General features: G+C 41.6%; 1 protein-coding gene and 1 long non-coding RNA gene across 7 annotated transcripts in view; one reads left to right on the top strand and one right to left on the bottom strand.

Moving 5' to 3' along the window:
* LOC309396289 overlaps window positions 1-21512 on the top strand; it is a 394508-nt gene that overhangs the window by 143283 nt on the left and 229713 nt on the right. The gene's annotated exons all lie outside the window — the stretch shown is intronic.
* The window catches only part of FLI1 (Fli-1 proto-oncogene, ETS transcription factor), a 142976-nt gene that overhangs the window by 42130 nt on the left and 79334 nt on the right, over window positions 1-21512 (bottom strand). The gene's annotated exons all lie outside the window — the stretch shown is intronic.

The raw sequence follows: 21512 nt of genomic DNA, 5'->3' as shown, positions 1-21512 counted from the left end.
GAGGGGGCCACAGCTGTATATCAGTTATTAACTGCCTTCAGAGGCAGACATCAATGAGGCAGATGAACAGCTGGAGCCTGTTCCCAGTGTGTGCATGCACAGCGTTGCCAAATGTAGGGAACAGCTAAAGAACAGGGGTAGACTTGGGAGTAAGGCCACAGGTGGACGATGAATGGCCCCTCCCAGAGGAAATAAAAGAGGAGCAAAAGGGGAGTGGAGTTTGCAGGAGACAATTAGTTTGCTTAATTGGTTCATGACTCTCTGAGACTCCTTGTCAAGTTTTGCAGATATCGGCCTGACAGCTCTCCAAGCCAGATAAACTGTAAATCCACATTTTACAGTCATTTACATGACTGTAAATCCTCCCTTGAAAGACTTTGCTGGATGTGAATGAGCAGAATTCACAGTCAATTAATAAAAGGGTTTTTTGTTGGGACCAGGAGTTTGCTTCATGCTCTTGGGAAGCCTCGGTCAGAACATTATGTTTCAGCTCTTTGCAGGCTGATTTTAAATTATATTTCTGCTACCAGGAAATTGTGGATACAGGATTATTTAACAGTGGGATCTTTTAGCACTGAATGGATGAATAGTCAGTGATAAAGGTAAATGTAAAGGTTTTCCTCGCACATGCATGCTAGTCGTTCCCGACTCTAGGGGGCAATGCTCATCTCTGTTTCATAGCCGAAGAGCCAGCGCTGTCCGAAGACATCTCCATGGTCATGTGGCTGGCATGACTAAATGCCGAAGGCGCACTGAATGCTGTTACCTCCCCACCAAAGATGGTTCCTATTTTTCTACTTGCATTTTTTACTTGCTTTTGAACTGCTAGGTTGGCAGAAGCTGGGACATTTTATAGAAGGGGAAAAGAGTCATAATACGCCATGTGATTACAAGATTACACCTGTGAGTTTGACACCCCTGTGTAGAATATGAAAAGCTACCTTACATCAAACCAAAGTGCTCTTGTTAGTCAACCTATTTATTCTGATTACAAAAGCTTTTGGTAAAGCTCTTGGAGACATCGGAAGTCACTTTTGTTGAGTGAAAAATCTACACTCATTTATGAAAACTGGTTCCTCCCCACTATCTTCCTGGTAGATGGAAAAATATGCCTTAAAGCTAATCGAAAAGTCTCTCTTCGGCTTACCAAGGCAGAAAGGGGTCTCTCCTTGACCACTGTGAATTTTCTACTGTCAGTCACAACTTTCCACCATTCAAGACAATGATGAATCTGCATACAGATGGGAGTCTGAATAACTAGCCTGTGATGCAAGGAGAACAATCTTGGACTAAACACACTCAAAACCATAGAAATGGTGGTGGATTTTAGAAGAAAACCTCCTATACTACCAACCCTTACAATACTAGACAACACAGTATAAACAGTAGAGACCTTCAGGTTTCTAGGTTCTATCATATCTCAAGACTTAAAATGGACATCTAACATCAAAATCGTAATCAAAAAAGCACAACGAAGAATGTTCTTTCTGTTCCAACTCAGGAAGCTCAACCTGCCCAAAGAGCTGCTAATTCTGTTCTACAGAGGAATGATTGAGTCTGTCATCTGCACCTCCATGACTGTCTGGTTTGGCTCTGCAACCCAACAAGACAGACACGGACTTCAACGGATCATTAGAACTGCAGAAAAAACAGTTGCTACCAACCTGCCTTCCATCAAGGGCCTGTATACTGCATGAGTCAAAAAGAGGGCTGAGGAAATATCTACAGACCCCTCGCATCCTGGACGTAAATTGTTTGAACTTCTACCCTCATAACAACACTATAGGGCACTGGACACCAGAACAACTAGACATAAGAACAGTTTTCCCCGCATGGCATCACTCTGCTAAACAACTAATTCCCACAACACTGTTAAATTATCTACTAAGACTGTATTACTATTATTAACTTCTCATCCTTCTGAGTAACTATCTCTTCCCCCTTAAGACTATAACCATGTTGCTTGTATCTTTAAATTTATATTGTTTTTTTCCCTAGAATGATTTGATGGCTTATTAATAACCTTGACTATCACTGTTGTATCTTTTATTCTTGATGAATGTATTTTATTCTCCTTATGTACACTGAGAGCATATGCACCAAAGACAAATCCCTTGTGAGTCCAATCACACTTGGCCAATAAAGAATTCTATTCTATTCTATTCTATTCTATTCTATTCTATTCTATTCTATTCTATTCTATTCTATTCTATTCTATTCTATTCTATTCTATTCTATTCTATTCTATTCTATTCTATTCTATTCTATTCTATTCTATTCTTCTATTCTATTCTATTCCATTCCATTCCATTCTATTCATCTGGATCACAGTTTGGAGCCACCAAGCTGCTCAATTCATTCAGAGAAGTGAAACGACTTTTTGATTCTCCTTCCCACAGGAATGCTGACCCATTTTCAGCTATGGGGACCCATTCACTATTATTTTTAACCCACCCATGACACCATTATTCCAGCTACATTCATAAGCATTGTTTAGTTACATCCTGTTTTGTTATTCCAATGATATCTGAAACAATGGGCGGAAGCCCATTAGGAAACATTCACAGCGAGCTGATAGAGTACAAAGAGCGTAACATTCATTTCTGGTATGAGATGTCTTGCTGAAGATAAAAAAAGAGAGGGTAGGCAGAGGAAATGGACCAGGGTCTGGAAAAGCTACCAGTAAAAAAAAAAATGGGAAAGAATGCAAGGTACATTTTCCTTTGTTACAAATTGGGCTAAAATCTGAAAACAAAATAGTGGGCGAGTTTATATGAATGAATTTACGGTACTCTGGAAAGTGGAATATTGGGCGTATCAAGATAGTAGAGAAAGAGATGTTTCCCCTTCAGTTCTGCCTACTGGTGTGGGGATTCAGTCAATGTTTCTGAATCTTAGATGGTTCAGGAGCTGTGACACATTAAGCCAATGTTTCATAATTTGGGCAACTTGAAGACGTGTGGACTTCACCTCCCAGAATTCCCCAGCCGACATGAAGTCTTCACATTGCCAAGGTTGAGAAACGCTGCGATGGTGTTCCTCTACATCAGGGGTGTCAAACTCAATCTCATTGAGGACCACAATAAAGTGGTTGTGTTTGACCTTCGGGGGCTGGGTGTGTGTGTGGCCAGCTCGACATCACTAAATGAGGCTCTGTTTTTGGTTGTGACAGTCTCCTGCAGCCCTCTGCTAGTGCAAACAGAGCTTGGGAGGACTGCCCACGCAGGCCCACTCCGTTTTCACTGGCAGAGGGCTGCGGGAGGCCGTTGCAGCCGAAAACGGAGTTTGGGAAGGCTGCACGCAATCCTCCTGAGGTCCATTTTATTGGCAGAGGCAATGCAGGCTGGTCCTTCACTGTTTCCAGGATTGGTAACCCCCGGACCATATCTGGCCCCCCGGCCATGAGTTTGACACCCCTTCTCTACATCAAATCATGCTATTGTTCCTTCTACTTTTAATTGTCTACAGTCTTCAGAGAGTGTCCTTCTCAGTTCTATTGCTGCTATTCCTCTTCCTTCTCTAGCAGATATATCCACATTCTGTAAAGATTCTCAGCTCAGTGAATTAAATTCTGCTGTTTTATTCTGCTGCATTCTTCATGAAATTATTATTTTAAGACATTGTATCAATGCTCCAAATTTTCCATTGGCTTCCAGTTGGCTGCTACATACAATTCAGTATGGATATAGGTATCATAACCTATAGCAGTGTTGCAATATTTGAGGGACTGCCACAAAGAGGAGGGGGGTCAAGCTGTTTTACAAAGTACCCGAAGGCCAGGTAAGGAATCTTGGATGGAAACCTTCCAATGAGAGATTCAACCTAGAAATAAGGATAAATTTTCTGACAGGGAGAACAATCAACCAGTGGAACAGAAGTTGCCTTCAGTAGTTGTGGAAGCTCCATCCCTGGAAGATTTCAAGAAGAGACTGGACTGCCATCTGTCAGAAATGGTGTAGGGTCTTCTGCTTGGGTGAAAGGATTGGACTAAATAACCTACAAGGTCCCTTCCAACTCTGTTAATCTGTATCTGTATAACCTCCTGGAAAGTCAACTTTTAAAATCACAAATAACAAATAAAGCTGCCCTATTTTACAGACTAAGATCCCCAACATTTCATCTATTAATCCCCCCCCAGCAGAAACAAGATTATAAAACCTTTGCCAGACCTATTCTCGAATACAACTGGAATCCACATTGTCTAATGGACATTAATGCAATTGAGCGAGTCCAGAGGTATTTCACGAGAGGAGTACGTCACTCCTCTACTCGCAGTAGGATACCATGCCACTAGACTTGAAATTTGGGACCTGGACAACCTAGAACTACGCCGCCTATGGTCTGACCTAAGCTTAGTACACAAAATTGTCTGCTACAACGTCCTACCTGTCAACAACTTCTTCAGCTTCAACCGCAATTATACAGGGTCAAACAATCGATACAAACTCAAGGTAAATTGCTCCAAACTTGATCGCAGAAAATACGACTTCAGCAACAGAGTGGTCAATGCCTGGAATGCTCTAACTGACTCTGTTGATACATCCCCTAACCCTCACAGCTTCAACCCTAAACTGTCTACCGTGGACCTCACCCCATTCCTAAGAGGTCTGTAAGGGGATGTGCATAAGCGCACCAATGTGCCTATTGCTCCTGTCCTACTGTTCCTATTTATTTGTACTCATTTCTTATGTATATGCTTATACTTATATGTTTATATGTTAGATTCGTATGTATGCTTGTTTTGTCATATATGCTTGACAAACCAAATAAAATAAAAAATAATGAGACTCATGCTACAAAGCACAGGTTTCTGTCTTCATCTCTGACTAAAACTCAGGAATCCATGGATTGCTACCTCGACCAGCATGTCCTTCTCTTGAACTCTTACAATGTCTTGTTGCTAACTGGTCTTCACATTTGGCAGAAGAGGCCAAAGCTTTTTGCCCCCACTGGGCTGGCATGCATCTTTATTTTCTTTATACACCCACCCCAGTCTCTGGCTCCATTCTGACCAGCTTGCCTTTACACACGCCTCTAGGAAAAAAGCAAAGATTTTTCTTGCAAGCAAGTCCTCTTGTGGCATTCCAACAAAAACATCTCAATGAGATTACATCAAGGTATTTTCTTTCTGTTTTTTTCCCTAGTCACAATCACACTACGGGGGATAGAAAATCCAGCGCTTAACCCACTGAGAGGGTGGTTTAACTGATCTCATTTTCTGCAAAGATTCATTCATGTTCCAGTCTCGCAAAGAGTGAGAAGATACACAACTGGGTCTTGGTGAACAGCAGGCTTGGAAAGAATGACGGCCAATTTGCAAGCTGCATATACCACTCATTTCCAAACTGGGTGAACACTGGCACGAGAGATACATTGGCTCCCTCTCTAGTGAATTTTAGTAGAGATAAAGGACTCCTGGCATATAGAATAATTAAGATGACCACACCTAGAATACTGCATCCAGTTTTGGTCACCACACTATAAAAAAGATGTTGAAACTCTAGAGAAGGTGCAGAGAAGAGCAACCAGGATGATTAGGGGACTGGAGACTAAAACATAGGATGAACAGTTGCAGGAACTAGGCATGGCCAGTCTTGTGAAGAGAAGGACCAGGGGAGACATGATAGAAGTCTTCCAATATTTGAGGGGCTGCCACAGAGAGGAAGGGGTCAAGCTATTTTCCAAAGCACCTGAGGGCCAGACAAGGAATAATGGATGGAAACTGAACAAGGAGAGATTCAACCTGGAAATAAGGAGGACTTTTCTGATAGGGAGAACAATCAACCAATGGAACAGCTTGCTATTAAGGATAAAGAAAAAAACTGATTTTTTTTTAATATGGGATGTATTTTATCAATGGCTAGACAATAGAAACAGAAGTTAGAAAGGAGGAGACATAAAAAGAGGAAATAGTAATGTGGAGAGTTCTTAAAAATATCAATATTATTGTAGATTATGACCGTTTAAAAATAACTGAACCCAGATCACACAGTGTTTGATGGAAATTGAATGTTATATAAATAAAATAAATAAAACATGAAAAAAAAGTTCTGGGAACTTCATCACTGGAAGCTTTCAAGAAGAGACTGGACTGCCATCTGTCAAACATGTAGCATCTCCTGCTTGGGCAGGGGGTTGGACTAGATGACCTACAAGGTCCCTTCCAACTCTGTTAATCTGTAATCTAGTGATCCTTTTGAACAACAACAACAATAAAAGTAGAAATTTGGTTTCAGGCTTCAAAACCTGAGCTCCATTTTTGCTGGCAGAGGGCTGCAGGAGGCCGTGCTGGCTGAAAACAGAGCTCAGGAGCCCGCTTTAGCTGGCAGAGTGCTTGGGCCACCACAGGCAGCCTCACCCAACACAAGTGATGTCAAATTGGCCACTCCCACCCTTGCCACACCCACTCCAACCTCCCAAGGTCAAACACAACCCTGATGAGATCCTCCGTGAAATCGAGTTTGACACCCCAGGTTTATATCATTTCTTTTGACTGGAAGTTCTCAAAGCCATCCATTTTGGAAGTTATCTTTGGTGATTTTGCTCCAATCACTTTCTGAACTTAAAAAAGGGCTTTTCACGGTATTTCATGCATATCATGCCCCAAACGGCTGCAGAACTTATTTAGGATAAAGAGAAGTAGCTCTGTTTCCTGTTCCACACTCTTGAAGGTGACAAAAGCAACCTATCAGAACACCTTCATGCTCAACGCTCTCTAAAAGCATTTTCAAAAGGAAACCAGATGCAAATCTTCATGCTTCAGAGGATCCTTGTGCTTAAACAGTACAGCGATGTCTGCATCTGAAGGAGACAATTTTTAAGAGTACAGGTAATAGTCTTTGCCTCACCAATATTTGTTTGGTGGCCGTCTGAAGTTATAATGGCGTGAAAAAAGGGACTTGTGACTGGTCCTCGCACTTATGACTGTCACAGAATCTCTACAGTCACATGATCACAGTTGGGGAGCTTGGCAACTATCATTAAAAGGCTGCAGCATCCCACCATCATGGAACCACCATTGGGCAGGAAGCTTCCAACTAGCATAATCAATGGGAGAAGCCAGATTCATTTAACGTCTGCTTGATTTACTTAACGACTGCAGCAATTCATTTAAAAACCATGACAAAAAAAAGTCATAAAATTGGTTGGAAGTCACAACAACCATATCGCTTAAGGTAATGGTAAAGGTTCCCCTCGCACATATGTGCTTATCGTTCCCGACTCTAGGGGACGGTGCTCATCTCCGTTTCAAAGCCGAAGAGCCAGCGCTGTCCGAAGACGTCTCCATGGTCATGGGGTCGGCATGACTGAATGCCGAAGGCACACGGAACGCTGTTACCTTCCCACCAAAGGTCCCTATTTTTCTACTCGCATTTATTTTACATGCTTTTGAACTGCTAGGTTGGCAGAAGCTGGGACAAGTAACGGGAGCTCACTCTGTTATGCGGCGCTAGGGATTCGAACTGCTGAGCTGCCGACCTTGCTGATCAACAAGCTCAGCATCTTAACCACTGAACCATCGCATCCACAACTGTGGTTGTAAGCTTGGTATTAGCGGTACAGAAATCTTCCAAAAGTGTGGCATGAAAGCTACTTCTCACATGGTTGAAAATATTGATACTAGATCTGTCAGTTACCAAGACAAGAGAGAAATAAAAGCCGAAAGAAAAGGTTATTTCATCCATTGCACCATAGAAATGGGGAAAAGAGGGTTATGAATTCAGATCTTGATTTTGCTATGAAACTCATATCCGATATAAGGCATCCTGTGAATTCTTTCATTACGGTTTCATGGCTTTTCTGCAATCAACCTATTTACAAAAAATTTTCAAACCTCAGAAATTATTCCTGATTTTTTATTTATTTTTTGCTTTGTCAGTGGGGGGAAAACTTCCCTCATTCCATCAATCCTCCAAAGAAATGGTCTCTGGGTATGACTTTGAGTGAAAGGGAGCTAGAATTCAATTTTACACAAGGCGAAAGCTCGTCTGGATTCTAAAGTCAAACAAAAGAGGATATCCCTGTTGTAAATCCCAAGAGACATCTGGTTCATCTTTTGCAAGACTGGGCCTCAATGGCCCTTGAATTCTAGACATTTCCACTACATCACATGGGATGCATATTAGTGGGCTAAACATTTTAAACAGTGGATCTGGCTGCAGGAATTTTTTAAATTTGCATTTATGTTTAAGTAGTCTGCCTATCATATCAAGCAGACTCACCTTAGCTGTAGCAAAATATTGCCTGATTCTCCCCCCCACCTGATCTCACTTTCAAAATTTCTTTCCAATGAGAAGAAAATATGCATGAAAGATTCATGCACAAACTCAAAATCCTCCTATTTTATAATACAATGGCCAAGGGATATACGGATGTGAATGTCCAATCCTGATTCTAATAATAAGCTCTAGAACCGTGATGGGGAAACTATAACACACATGTTCAAAGTGGCACACAAAGCCATATCGCCCAGCACCCGCAGCCTTGCCTGTTTGTCTTCCGGGTTTCTGGCATGCATGTATGCGTGAAGATCAGTTGTCTGCGTGTATGACAGTGCCGAAAACCGGTGTGCACATGCGTCCCAGCCAGCTGATTGTCGGATGTGCATGCATGCCACACCCTGGAAGTTTAGCTTTTCAGGAGGAGGATTCCTTCGTGCACACGGCAGTGCCGAAAACTGGCCTGTGCATGTGCACCAGCTAGCTGATTGTCAGGCGTGCATGCATGCTAGAACCCAGAAGTTTGGCTTTTCCAGAGCGTGACCCCGACAAGCACACATGACGTTTCCGTGAAACCTTTTCGGCACTCTACAATAATCCACAACCTTCCTGCTTTGCTGTGCTTTTAAGGGAAGACCTCCCAAAGGAATATTTTCTGTAGACTTTTTTTTTTTAAGACAAACCAGCCGGATAAATTTCAGAATGGGGACAAAATATGTAACTACGCCAGTAAATTCCCAACTCAGAAAGATCACCAAGATAATCCCAAAGATCCTTTTCAATAGGCAACTCAACGTGCGTACATTTTTTTCCTTGAAAACATTTCGCTTCTCATCTAAGAGAAGCTTCTTCAGTTCTGACTAAATGGTGGGGAATGGATGGATTTATAAATCAGAATTCAAGAAACTTCTTGGATGAGAAGCAAAAAGTTTTCAAAGGAAAAAAAACCGAAGAAAGTCCACTTGTCTATTGAAAAGCCATGACCTAGATCAGGGGTGTCCAAACTTGGGAACTTTAAGACTTGTGGACTTCAACTCCCAGAATTCCCCAGCCGGCTGGCTGGAGAATTCTGGGAGTTAAAGTCCACAAGTCTTAAAGTTCCCAAGTTTGGACATCCCTGACCTAGATGATTGAGAATCTCCATAGACCTCACCAAGATAAATTCAGAAGGAATTCTTAAGCATCTTGAAAAATATGGTGGGAAAAGGAGACTTTTGCTTTAATCTTAACCACCTGGTTCAGCCAAAGGGGGAGGGGTAGACAGGCTAAAAGTGTAATAATAATAATATTGTCCTCATGGATTGGAAGCAATAAATTTAGGATTTCAGACAAGAGTTTGCTTCCAAGAGACACATCCAAAACTCAGATTCTGCCACTGAAAATAATTTATTTCTAAGTAAACAGGATATTTTTAAAATTTAATTACAGTTTTTCTTCTTCTAAGATGCAAATTGAAATAAAGGTTTGTTTGGATTGGGCAGTTTCTAGGAAATATTAGAAAGTGATTAATTTTCTAGGAGGTGGGATTAGGAATAACTGGGAGACTGTTTTATATGGTTTTTTTTCTGATTCCTTTATTCTAATCTTGTCTTATAATTATTTAAGGATTAATTGTGCATCCAGATGTTGATTAGCAGTAACTCCCACCAGTAACTCCTACCATCATTTATCATCAGCCGTGATTCCTAGAGATATTGGATGCTGGCACATCTCCACATCTTTTTTACATCGTGGCGACCAGAACTGAATGCCGTATTCCAAGTGTGGCCTTACCAAGGCATTATAAAGCGGCATCAACACTTCACGTGATCTTGATTCTATCCCTCTGTTGATGCAGCCTAGGACTGTGTTGGCTTTTTTGGCAGCGGCTGCACACTGCTGGCTCCTATTTAAATGATTGTCCACTAGGACTCCAAGATCCTTGTCACAGTTACTACTACTGAGCAAGGTACCACCTAGAATGAATGTTCCAACACTGGAAGTTTTTAAGAAGTGGTTGGACAATCGTTTGTCTGAAATGATATAGGGCCTAGGCAGGGGGTTGGACTAGAAGACCTCCAAGGTCCCTTCCAACTCTGTTATTCTGTTAAAACTGTTAAACTTGTTATTTTTTCTTTAGCAAATAATAATCAGGATGCTCGCAGCTTCTTCCTTCTGTAAAATTGGCACATCGTCTGCAGGACTCAGCTGAAGAAGGTAGCTGAGATCGCAAGCAGAGACGGAAAGCAAGAGGCTCACATTTATTGAAACAATTGTTGTGTCTCCATGGGACAAACTAAGCTCAGGCAGAAAATAGCTAGTGGCCCCAACTTTCCTGGAATGGGGGTTAAGCTTTTACTCCAGGAGGAACACCCTGTCAAAATGAGCTTAGCGATCAGGCTAACCTTTCCACACAATTAAAGGACACATCTGTCTCACAGGCCTGCTTCTCTTCCTTTGCTGAAGCACAGACATGAACTAAACAGCTTGTCTCGTTGATTTGGCCGGGGAACAAAGGCGCCCATTCATGGACTGCTCACTTCGTCCACACGTGGGTGTGCAAAACTAACTTTGCTCGAAAGGTGGGTGGACGGCCTTTGCCTGAAACTCAATCCTGCCCTTCCCACCCACCAGCCATGATATAAATCCAACAGTTGCAGTGGCCCAGTGAGGTAAGGCTTCTTTTTTAAATTTTGACCTGGACTTCACATTCAGGAAAGACACACACACACACACACACACACACACAGAGAGAGAGAGAGTGTGTGAGAAACAGAAAGAGAGAGAGGGGGGAGACGGAGACAGACAGACAGAAAGAGACAGAAAGCAAGACAGAGAGAGAGAGAGAGAGAGAGACAGACAGACAGACAGACAGACACAGACATTCAGGAAAGAGAGAGAGAGAGAGAGACAGATAGAGAGACAGAAAGAGAGAGAGAAAAAATAGAGAAAGAGAGAAAATAGAGACGGAGACAGACACAGATATTCAGGAAAGAGAGAGAAAGAGAGGCAGACAGAAAGAGGGAAAGAGATCTATAGACAGAGAGAAAGAGTGAGGCAGAGAGATAGACAGACACAGACATTCAGGAAAGAGAGAGAGAGAGAGACAGATAGAGAGACAGAAAGAGAGAGAGAAAAATAGAGAAAGAGAGAAAATAGAGACAGAGACAGAGACAGACAGACAGACACAGATATTCAGGAAAGAGAAAGAGAGGCAAATAGAAAGAGGGAAAGAGATCTATAGACAGAGAGAAAGAGTGAGGCAGAGAGATAGACAGATACAGACATTCAGGAAAGAGAGAGAGAGACAGACAGAGAGGAAGAGGAGGGAAAGAAGAAATGAAGGGGAGAAAGAGAGAGCAAGAAAGGTGAAGTAAATATAGGTTATGTTGGATTGAATTAAGTTAGTAGGAAACTGAAAACCCACTTTGTCTAAGATCCACATTTCCATTTTCATCAATCTTAATAACTTATTTGGGTTTGCATTCTTTGAGACTGACCATCCAGTGTCCCCTGGGTAAGCTATGTATAATTAGGAAATAAATGTGGTAACTGAAAAAAGTGATAGTCATGAAAACAAAAGCCAACATCCAAACTTGGTAATGCTTTCCCAAAGAGGTACAGTGTTGAAGTTCCCCTGTCTTCCCAAACTCTTCCTTAGGCAGGAGATCAAAAATAGCAAGAAAGAAGGTACAACAATGAAGCCACTCATTCTTAATCTAAATCATGTTGTGGGCAAATCTCACCAATTTGTTTCCTGGAAGAAGCAGAATTCAAAAAACATTACAGTCTTTATAAGAGCAAGCTTGGAAAGTAGTTTTGGATGGACCATTAGTAAAGGCAAATTCCATGATATCTCAGTCGCTGGCATTGATCTGATGTTTTCAAGCTTCACTCTTCAATGCTTTATGGACTAACCTTGAACGATTGATTCTTTCCAAAATTTACTTTCAACCAAACTTCTGTCAAACCAACAGGGTCTGTCTCACAGCTTGTTTAAAACCACCTCACCGCTCTCTTGGCCAATTCTGTGATCAATTCAAACCTAACATCCTTTTAGAAATCACAAAAGTCATATACGGTTTGCCTCTAGCATATGGTGAGCTAAAATTTCTGTATCCATATGATGTACAATGGACCCCCAGGTGTGTTGAAAAATCTGTCTATATATAAAAATGGCTCTGTGTGTGTGTGTGTGTGTGTGTGTGTGTGTGTGTGTGTGTGTGTTCCAACGTAACTCTGGAAAGCCTCAAGCAATTTCAACTAAACTTGGTACACAGATGACTTACTCTCTGGAAACAAATACTGCAGGAGTAAGACATCCCTAACATCCCTCGGTGTGTGTGTTCTGTTAAGATACAGCTTGTTGTGCCTTCAAATGGCTTCTACTGTACTGCTGTAAAATGACTTCTACTATACAGCCCACTGGAGTTGCCATTGTAATGGCTTCACAGTATTCCTCAAGGGGGTTCCCTCTGGTGAGGGGGAAAATCCAACATTAGAAATTATGTTTGGTCTGGACATTTCCCCCCTAAAATAAATACCTGGACAATGCCAGGTTATCAGCTATATAGAATAAAACTAGGTATGGCGGCATGAAAAATAAGCAAATGCCTGAAATACCCTTCCCTAATTCCAAATACTTCATTATCATCATAATGAGGTCAAATCTTTCTCAAAAGACAGTTTGAAGAAGTCTTCCCCCCCAACCCTTGTCTGCTGAGGTTCAAATGCAAAACTTCAGATGGATTGTGTTAAAATATTTACGGCATTTCCCACCAATATCCTTAATGCAAACTTAGGAAAGTAATATTCACACTAAATGGGTGATCAATTGCCTTTATGCATTTCATTAACTGCAAATAATGGGAATCATGATGCTTATCTTTTAAAACCAAGACATCTTAACTTACAATGGTACCTTAGCACTCAACTGCTTGGAAACTCATCAAATTTATTTCATTGTTTGGTACTCATCATTTTGGTACTTATTGTTTTGGTACTCATCATGTTTCCTGGAACCAATTAATGAGGAGTACCAAGGTACCACTGTATTTTGCTCACCCTTCTCCAGTCTTGCCATCTTCTAGCTATGTGGACCTCAAATCCTACCATAAATTTGCTGGTCAACATGGCTATGACCGAGAGTGTTTAAAAAAAATGAAAATCCATATATCTGGGCAAAGCTAGATTTGCTCACCTGCCCAAAAAGCATGGTGCTCTTTTGAAGATTAGAAAATGGATGCTTTGTGAGATGGTATTTAAAACTTTGCTCCAACTGGTGAAAAGAGGAGGTAGGAATAGCTTCAAAATGCTGGCAAGCTATTTCGTATTAAGCTCAAGACCCACCTATTCCAAGTAGCTGGCCTGGCTCAACTTTGATCTAACTATATCGCTCCTGACGGGTTTTTATTTGGGTATTTTAATTGTATTCAATTATTTAGGGGTTTTTAAACATTGTATTTTAATTGTTTTTATTCATTAGCCGACCTCCTCCTTGTACATGTACATGTCTTGGTATATGTCTTCGTTATATGTATGTCTTGTCTATATATTTATTTCATATGTTTTATTGTCCTTCGGGAGAGGGTGCGGCTAAGAAATAAATATTTTTATTATTATTATTATTATTATTATTATTATTATTATTATTATTATTATTATTATTATTATTATTATTATTATTATTATTATTATTATTATTATTATTATTATTATTATTATTTACGTTGCATTCTTTTGGAAACTCAACTCACGGGGACTTAAAACAGGTGTTTGGTGTGGTTCTATCCTGCCTTCCTAAAGTCTGTGGACCTGAGCCACATCTTCAAACTTGGAGCATGGAAAGGGGACTGAGACACACGGTTGCTTCTATTTTCTGATTTTATATTCCATGTTTCTCAGGCTGACCTTCTGTCCAAATGGGAAGAAAAGCTGGAGGGGAAAGACACACCGCTTCACAAAATAGTCCAGACCGCATGGCATAGGACCTAAGAAGCTAAGTAGATGGTTGGTGTATGTGTCATTGCACAGACTGAAGTCACACCCTCAACCAGACTTGAAGCTTTCACAAGCTACAGAAAGAACAACAGGAAGTGGCCATAAGTATTTATAGCATCATTGTGTTTATCCCAAAGTGACATCCTGTCAGAGATGGCAATGCACGCTAAAAAGAAAGAAAAAAAGACGAAAGAGAGCAGAGGACGGGGCAGACAATCTCGACGGGAGGACCAGATCATGCAAGTTTTATAAGTTGCACATTATCTCCCGAACCACAGACTTCCAGATCCCAGAGTCTTCTAGATATGTTGAATGGTCACAGGTTGCAGGCTATCAGCTTGGAAAAAGTCTGAACTATATAAGAAAGTAAACAAGGAAAAACAACAACATTTGTTGTTGTTATTTAGTTATATCCCATTGACGGTTACCATAAATAACTCAAGGCAGTGAACCAACCTAATATTTCTTCTCTTTCCTATTTTCCCTGCAACAACAACCCTGTGAGTGGGGGTTGGGATTAGAGAGAGGGACTGGCCCGAAGTCACCCAGTTGGCTGTTATGCCTAATATGGAACTAGAACTCCCAGCCTCCTGGTGATTGGCTCTGCCAACTTTCCCACCTAAGGCAGAACTCAGCACTCACACTTTCCTGGTGTTTAGCATGCTGCCATAACCACTAGACCAAACTGCTAAATTATTACTGTTATCATTGATAGTACTACCAGTAATATGCATATATTCTAATTGTATACCAGTTGTCCCTACTCTGCAATTCATGTGATATACCCCCTCAAATTAGCTATTTTGTCTTGGTTCTCCTAGTAGTAAATGCATGGATGGAAATGTATTAGTTCCCCATCATGCAGCTAATCAATGCAATGGTGGAAAAGCCGCATTTCCCTGTTTATTTATTTATGTAGTAGAAAATTTATATTGCTGCCTCTTTGCACATGGCGACTCAAGGCAGCTTAAAAGGTAAATGTTCCCCTTGCATGTATGCGATAGTTGTTCTTGACTTCAAAGCCGAAGAGCCAGCACTGTCCAAAGATGTCTCCGTGGTCATGTGGCCAGCATGACTAAACGCAAAAGGCGCATGGAACTCTGTTACCTTCCCACCAAAGGTGGTTCCTATTTTTCTACTTGCATTTTTACGTGCTTTCGAACTGCTAGGTTGGCAGGGGCTGGGACAAGTATTGGGAGCTCACTCCATTACGGGGCGCTAGGGATTCGAACTGCCAAACTGCCGACCTTTCTGATTGACAAGCTCAGTGTCTTAGCCGCTGAGCCACCGCATCCCTTTTCAAGGCAGCTTACAGGGGTATAAAAACATCATATACATATATGTGTAATATTAATTAAAAAGTAATAATCAAATAATATGATACCCCTTCACTCCTCACCCCAATGACAACACATCACACCAGCCAATCAACAGGCTCCATCCCGCTCTGTGATCCCCTGGCCCACTGGCAGAACCAGGTCTTCAGTGCCTTCCGGAAGAGTGTCAGAGTAGGGTCCATTCTAATCTCTGGGAGAATGCTGTTCTAGAGAGAGGGAGCCACTGTGGAGAAGGCTCCTCTTCTGGGTCCCACCAGGTGTAACTCCCTAGGGGACGGGACCTGGAACATTACTTGCCTCCCTGCTCAGGTAGATGTCACTGGCAAGAGGTGATCCCCCAGATCACCTGGTCCCAAGCCAGGAAGAGCTCTTCCCAAGCATCCAGATTAGGTTGCACCATGGCGAAAAGTATTATGTGTCTCTCTGTGTATGAAAATTCACAAACTCCTGGACTTTTGATTTTCAGTCCCAGTTCTACACATTGTTGATGTTTTTGTATGGTAGATTGTCCTCTTCAGACAAGGGATGGAGTGAGGAGCGATGGATATGACAATTTCCATCTGCAACTACCAGAAATTCTATTCAGCATCTAAGATACCAAAACAAGAGTCTTTGTCCAGAAGCAAAAACATATTTTGGACATGTTTCTAACACACACTCTTAAGATTCCCAGAAGGCTGGATATTTTATGCTTTGTTCTGCATTCAAGCAGGACAGATGGCCTTCTTCATTGCCATCTTCTAAGTGCAAGGGTAATGCTAACTTTGCCATCTTCCAAGAAGAGCTTGGTTTTCTGCATCCTATCCAAACACAATGACAGTTCACACAACTGAGTGTGCCAGGGTTTGTTTAACCAGAGTTAGATAAACTAATCACAACAGCTGAATTCATTCAATATGCTAAGATATGCTATCCATAAATAAATCTGAGAACATTTCTTGTATAGTAGGGAAGGAGAACAGCGTTGCAGTGCATGGAAATTTCTTGGTGTTAAAATCTGTAGAGCATTGGTGTGTCATTACAGAGCATGGTCCACTAACCAACACTACCTTCTATTTCAAGGGTTAGGAAGTCCAAATAAGAAGGGGGGAAATGTGTTGCCTGGTCACATTGAGCAGCAATGGATTTTACTTGGGGAGATGTAGTTCTACTTTGTACTTCTGAGGTTGGTAAAATGAGGACCCAGATTGTTGGGGGCAAGATGCTGACTCTGTAAACTACTTAGAGAGGGCTCTCAAGCACTTTGAAGCGGTATATACCCTGCTTCCCTGAAAATAAGACCTCCCCGGATAATAAGCCCAATCGGGCTTTAGGCGCATGAGCTAAAATAAGCCCTGATAAATATTGCAACACAGCAGCAGCCATGAGGTGACCACACTCGCCACCTCCTGCACCTCAAAAATAATAAGACCTCCCTGAAAATAAGAACAAGTGCTTATTTTGGGGGTCAAAAGAAAATAAGACCTTGTCTTATTTTCAGGGGAAACACGGTAAGTCTAAGTGCTATTGCTCTCCTCCTCTTTCTCCTCCTCCTTCTCTCCTCTTTTGCCTCTTCTTTTAATCTTATAAGTAGCCCTGGAGGTACAGTGGTTAGAATGCAGTATTGGGGCTAATTCTGCAGTTCGATTATGGCTGACTCAAGGTTGACTCAGCCTTCCATCTCTCTAGGTCAGTAACATGAGGACCTAGATTGTTGGGGGCAAAATGCTGCCTCTGTAAACAACTTAGAGAGGGATGTAAAGCACCGTGAAGCTGTGTATAAGTCTAAGTGCTATTGCAATGGCAGCACAATGCAATCAGAATAACAGAGTTGGAAGGGACCTTGGAGGTCTTCTAGACCAGAGGTCCCCAACCCCTGATCTGGGCTGTGCAAACAAGCGAAATCCCACCCATAGGAAGCAGGCAGCATAAGAAACCACACTCCGTCCGGTCCCTGGGAAAAACTTCTCTCCAAGAAACCAGTCCCTGCTGCCCAAAGGCTTGGGGCCCTGTAAAACTAGTCCAACCTCCTACTCAGGCAGGGAAGCTGGTACCATTTCAGATAAATGGTTATCCAATCTCTTCTTTTTAAAAACTTCAGTGTTGGAGCATTCAAAACTTCTGGAGGCAAGTTGTTCCACTGATTAATTGTTCTCACTGTCAGGAAACTTCTCCTTAGTTCTTAGCTGAATTCTGAATCAATTCAAACTCAAATTCAAAATGCAGTCAAAATGCAAAACCCAGTGGTAAAATAGGGGTAGTTACCCCCATTGATACTGACCCGCTTGACTTGCAGATGGGAAAGAATCCAGAAGTTGTAAATCATCCATCTAAGCAAGCCAACAAATCACTTTGCATGTGGAAAGTTGTAGCATCAGGGAGAAACATGCAATTGTTTAAGCACGCTAAGAATGATTTCTCCCATCAGCCAAGAAAAGCTAAAAGATGACAACAACAAATGCATAACCTGAAGCTTACATTTATAAACAGCAATCAGCAATGCTAATATGCATGTCCTTAAGACATCTAGAAGGGGGCTGAAGTTAGGAGAGGAACAACAAAATAGGGACAGAGTCAGGGGGAAAAATCTGGTGTTTCACCAATATAAAATTTAGATATTAATTTTATTAATAGAACTGATGACGTTACCTAGTTGGGTAATGAAACATCTGCAAGAAGACAACTACTGGTAAGCTCAGAGAGCACTAAGGACTCTACAATTAAGATATTCCCTCTAATATAATTGGATACAATGAAGTCACACTTGTAATGTACAGAAAGGTTAGTACATCCACTTGCATTTATTATTTTATTTATTAAAAGGGACGTGGTGGCTCAGTGGCTAAGACGCCGAGCTTGTCGATCAGAAGGCCGGCAGTTTGGCGGTTCGAATCCCTAGTGCAGTGTAATGGAGTGAGCTCCCTTTACTTGTACCATCTTCTGCCAACCTAGCAGTTCGAAAGCATGTAAAAATGCAAGTAGAAAAATAGGGACCACCTTTGGTGGGAAGGTAACAACTTTCCGTGCACCTTCGGTGTTTAGTCATGCCGGCCACATGACCACAGAGACGTCTTCGGACAGCGCTGGCTCTTCGGCTTTGAAACGGAGATGAGCATTGCCCTTTAGAGTCAGGAACGACTAGCACATATGTGCGAGGAAAACCTTTACCTTTAACGTCTCGGTTTTCTAGGAAAAGGTCATTTTTGTGACAGCTTTCAGTCATGGAATGACCCACATCATTTCCCATCAATGCTGGCGACCACGACCCAGAAATATTCAGTGTTGATTTCTAGGGAAATTTCGGCTTTTGATTTTGCATCCAGTTTGGGGACATTTCGACTTTCAGTCCTGCGAGTTTGCATTCCCCATAAAACGTGTCAGGACTCCTTCCCCGTATTTGCAGAGATAACATGATCTCCCTCTTTAGACGTCGATTTGGAAAAGAAAAGCCGAACAGCTACAATGACGACATCCACAAAAGCACAAAGTCTTTTCTTTGCCTTTTTCTTCTTCTCACAGGGAGACAACAGTCCCGGGCCCTCTCCCCTTTGATACATTCATTAGCTCAATTGAATCAATATCACAGTCCAGCCTGTTTGAAGGGAGAGCTATTCAGCCACATTATCATAACTATTACTCTCCATTATGGCTGAGGGCTGATGAAGCCCAGATTTCCAGGGCTTATTTGCATGGAGCTTGGCAGGTGTTAAGCCCAGGTGCCCTACTGGCATTCAGAGCAGACGCATAGAGAAGACAATCCCGACTCCAGCATCATTTGCATGAAAAGCAAAATATGAGGGCAGATAAAAAAAGGAAGGATAATGAATCCCATCTGGGCTTGAGTCACATGGCCTTTAGGCTTCGGGGCTGGCTGCTTATGTTTTGGTCCACAAAGATATTTTCTTTTCTTTTTTCCAAGGTTTTCCAAATATGATATAAAATTCTTCTCACCATCTACCCACAATAACTCATTTGCTCTTCTGCTTTCCATACACCATATTATCCACCACGACAAAGATATTCTCTGTTGCTTATCCCAAAGGTGCTTCTTCAGGAGGCAACTGGACTTTCTTGGGTTTTCTTTAATTTTGAAGATGTTTCGCTTCGCATCCAAGGAGCTTCTTCAGCTCTGACAGGATAGACAGGGACCTTTGGGACAACCATTGACCTGGGTGACTGAGAATCTCTGCAGACTTTTAGCTATACAATTTGGGATGAAGACCCTTTGAATGGTGTGGGAGTGGGAATGGATTTCCAGAGGAAAAATTTCAGACTGCAGGAATCGTTTGCACCACTCAGGTGACCACTGAGGACACAGACAAACCTCCAAGTGGCCTCAACGACCCTCTAAAAGGATGCAAATGACCAGCTGTCTGCAAGGAATATCAATCCTTCCATTCCCCGCCATCCAGTCAGAGTTGAAGAAGCTTCTTGGATGACAAGCGAAATGTCTTGAAAGAAAAAAACAAGAAAGTCCAGTTGCCTCCTGAAAAAAGCACCTTTGGGACAACCATGCACCTGGAGGACTGAGAATCTCTACAGATTTTCTGTTGCTCAGTTGTTGAGGAGTCCATGGAATGACTATCTTATCAGCTACAGGCTTTCACCAACCTTAGCTAGTGTGGGTTAATAGAATTGGACAATATTGGCCTTTTGTTAAATCTTGGTTATCCTAATAATTTGCAGGTAGTCCTCAACTTACGACCACAAATTTCTGTTGCAAAGCAAAACATTGGTTAAGTGAACTTTGCTGCATTTTACGACCTTTCATGCCACGGTTGTTAAGTGGATCACTTCAGTTATTAAGTTAGTAACATGTTTGTTAAGTGAATTTAGCTCCCCCCTTGACTTTGCTTGTCAGGAGGTCTCAAAGGGGGAAAATCACGTGACTCTGGGACACTGCAACCCGTCATAAATATGAGTCAGTTGCCAAGTTGATCACGTGACTATGGGGATGCTGCAATGGTTGTAAGTGTGAAAAATGGTCAATGGTCACTTTTCTTCAGGGCTGTTGTAACTTCTAACGGTCACTAAATGAACTGTTGTAAGTTGAGTATCTGAATTCTGCAGTTTTGCATATTCGTCCTCAGTTGTTCTACTTCAGGGCTTAACTAGCTTTGCTTTATAAATCTAGATTCACACATTGCCCAAGTCATAGTTGGCTACAACTTTGTTTTTACTGAATAAATCATTACAAACTTGGCTCAAACATCAAGGAGAGAAGCAACTTAGAACGAAGGAAAAATTTGGGAGAGAGGCGGAGCTGACGTCGTGATGGTACGACGTGCGATCTTGAAGCTCCAAGATTGCCGTCGATGTCTCTGTTGCTGGATGGTTCTTTTCCTGACAGTTAGAACAATTAATCAGTGTAACTACTTGCCTCCAGAAATTGTGAATGTTCCAACATTGGACGTTTTAAAGAAAAGATTGGATAACCATCTGTCTGAAGTGGTGTAGGGTTTCCTGCCTAAGTAGAGGGTTGGACTAGAAGACCTCCAAGTTCCCTTCCAACTCTGTTATTCTATTCTATTCTATGACAGTAAATCCTGGAACAATGAATTCTACTGGCTAAATTCAGACATTGTACTAAGTTAAAATCAAGATGACTAATCGCTTAATGGGAGGTGTGAAAAGCACTGTAAATTTATAAACAAATGCCCTTCAGATATTAAGGCTACCTAAGCAAGGAGGAGAAAGCTGAAAGTGAAGGGTCGAAATATGTGAAATTTTAAGCGAAGAGAAATCACAGGTATAATTCTAAAATTAAAGCTTTGATGAAAAATCAAAGACCAAATTCTCCAGTGTGGAGAATCCAAAATTTCTCTCAAATAGAAACCTTGCTCCTGAAGATGAAATATCCCTCCTAGTCCCACAGTCTGAATGTCCAGCCTTATGCTCATTCTTCCTCAGTGGCACACACATCTCAAGTGAGACACTTTCTTATTTTCTTTTAAACCAATCAAAGCAGAAAGATTGAAACAGTGCTAGAAAGGAAAAA

The sequence above is a fragment of the Natrix helvetica genome (assembly GCF_964273705.1).
Source record: "Natrix helvetica genome assembly, chromosome: 8".
Taxonomy (NCBI): Eukaryota; Metazoa; Chordata; class Lepidosauria; order Squamata; family Natricidae; genus Natrix; species Natrix helvetica.
This window is presented reverse-complemented; position numbering and strand designations above follow the sequence as displayed.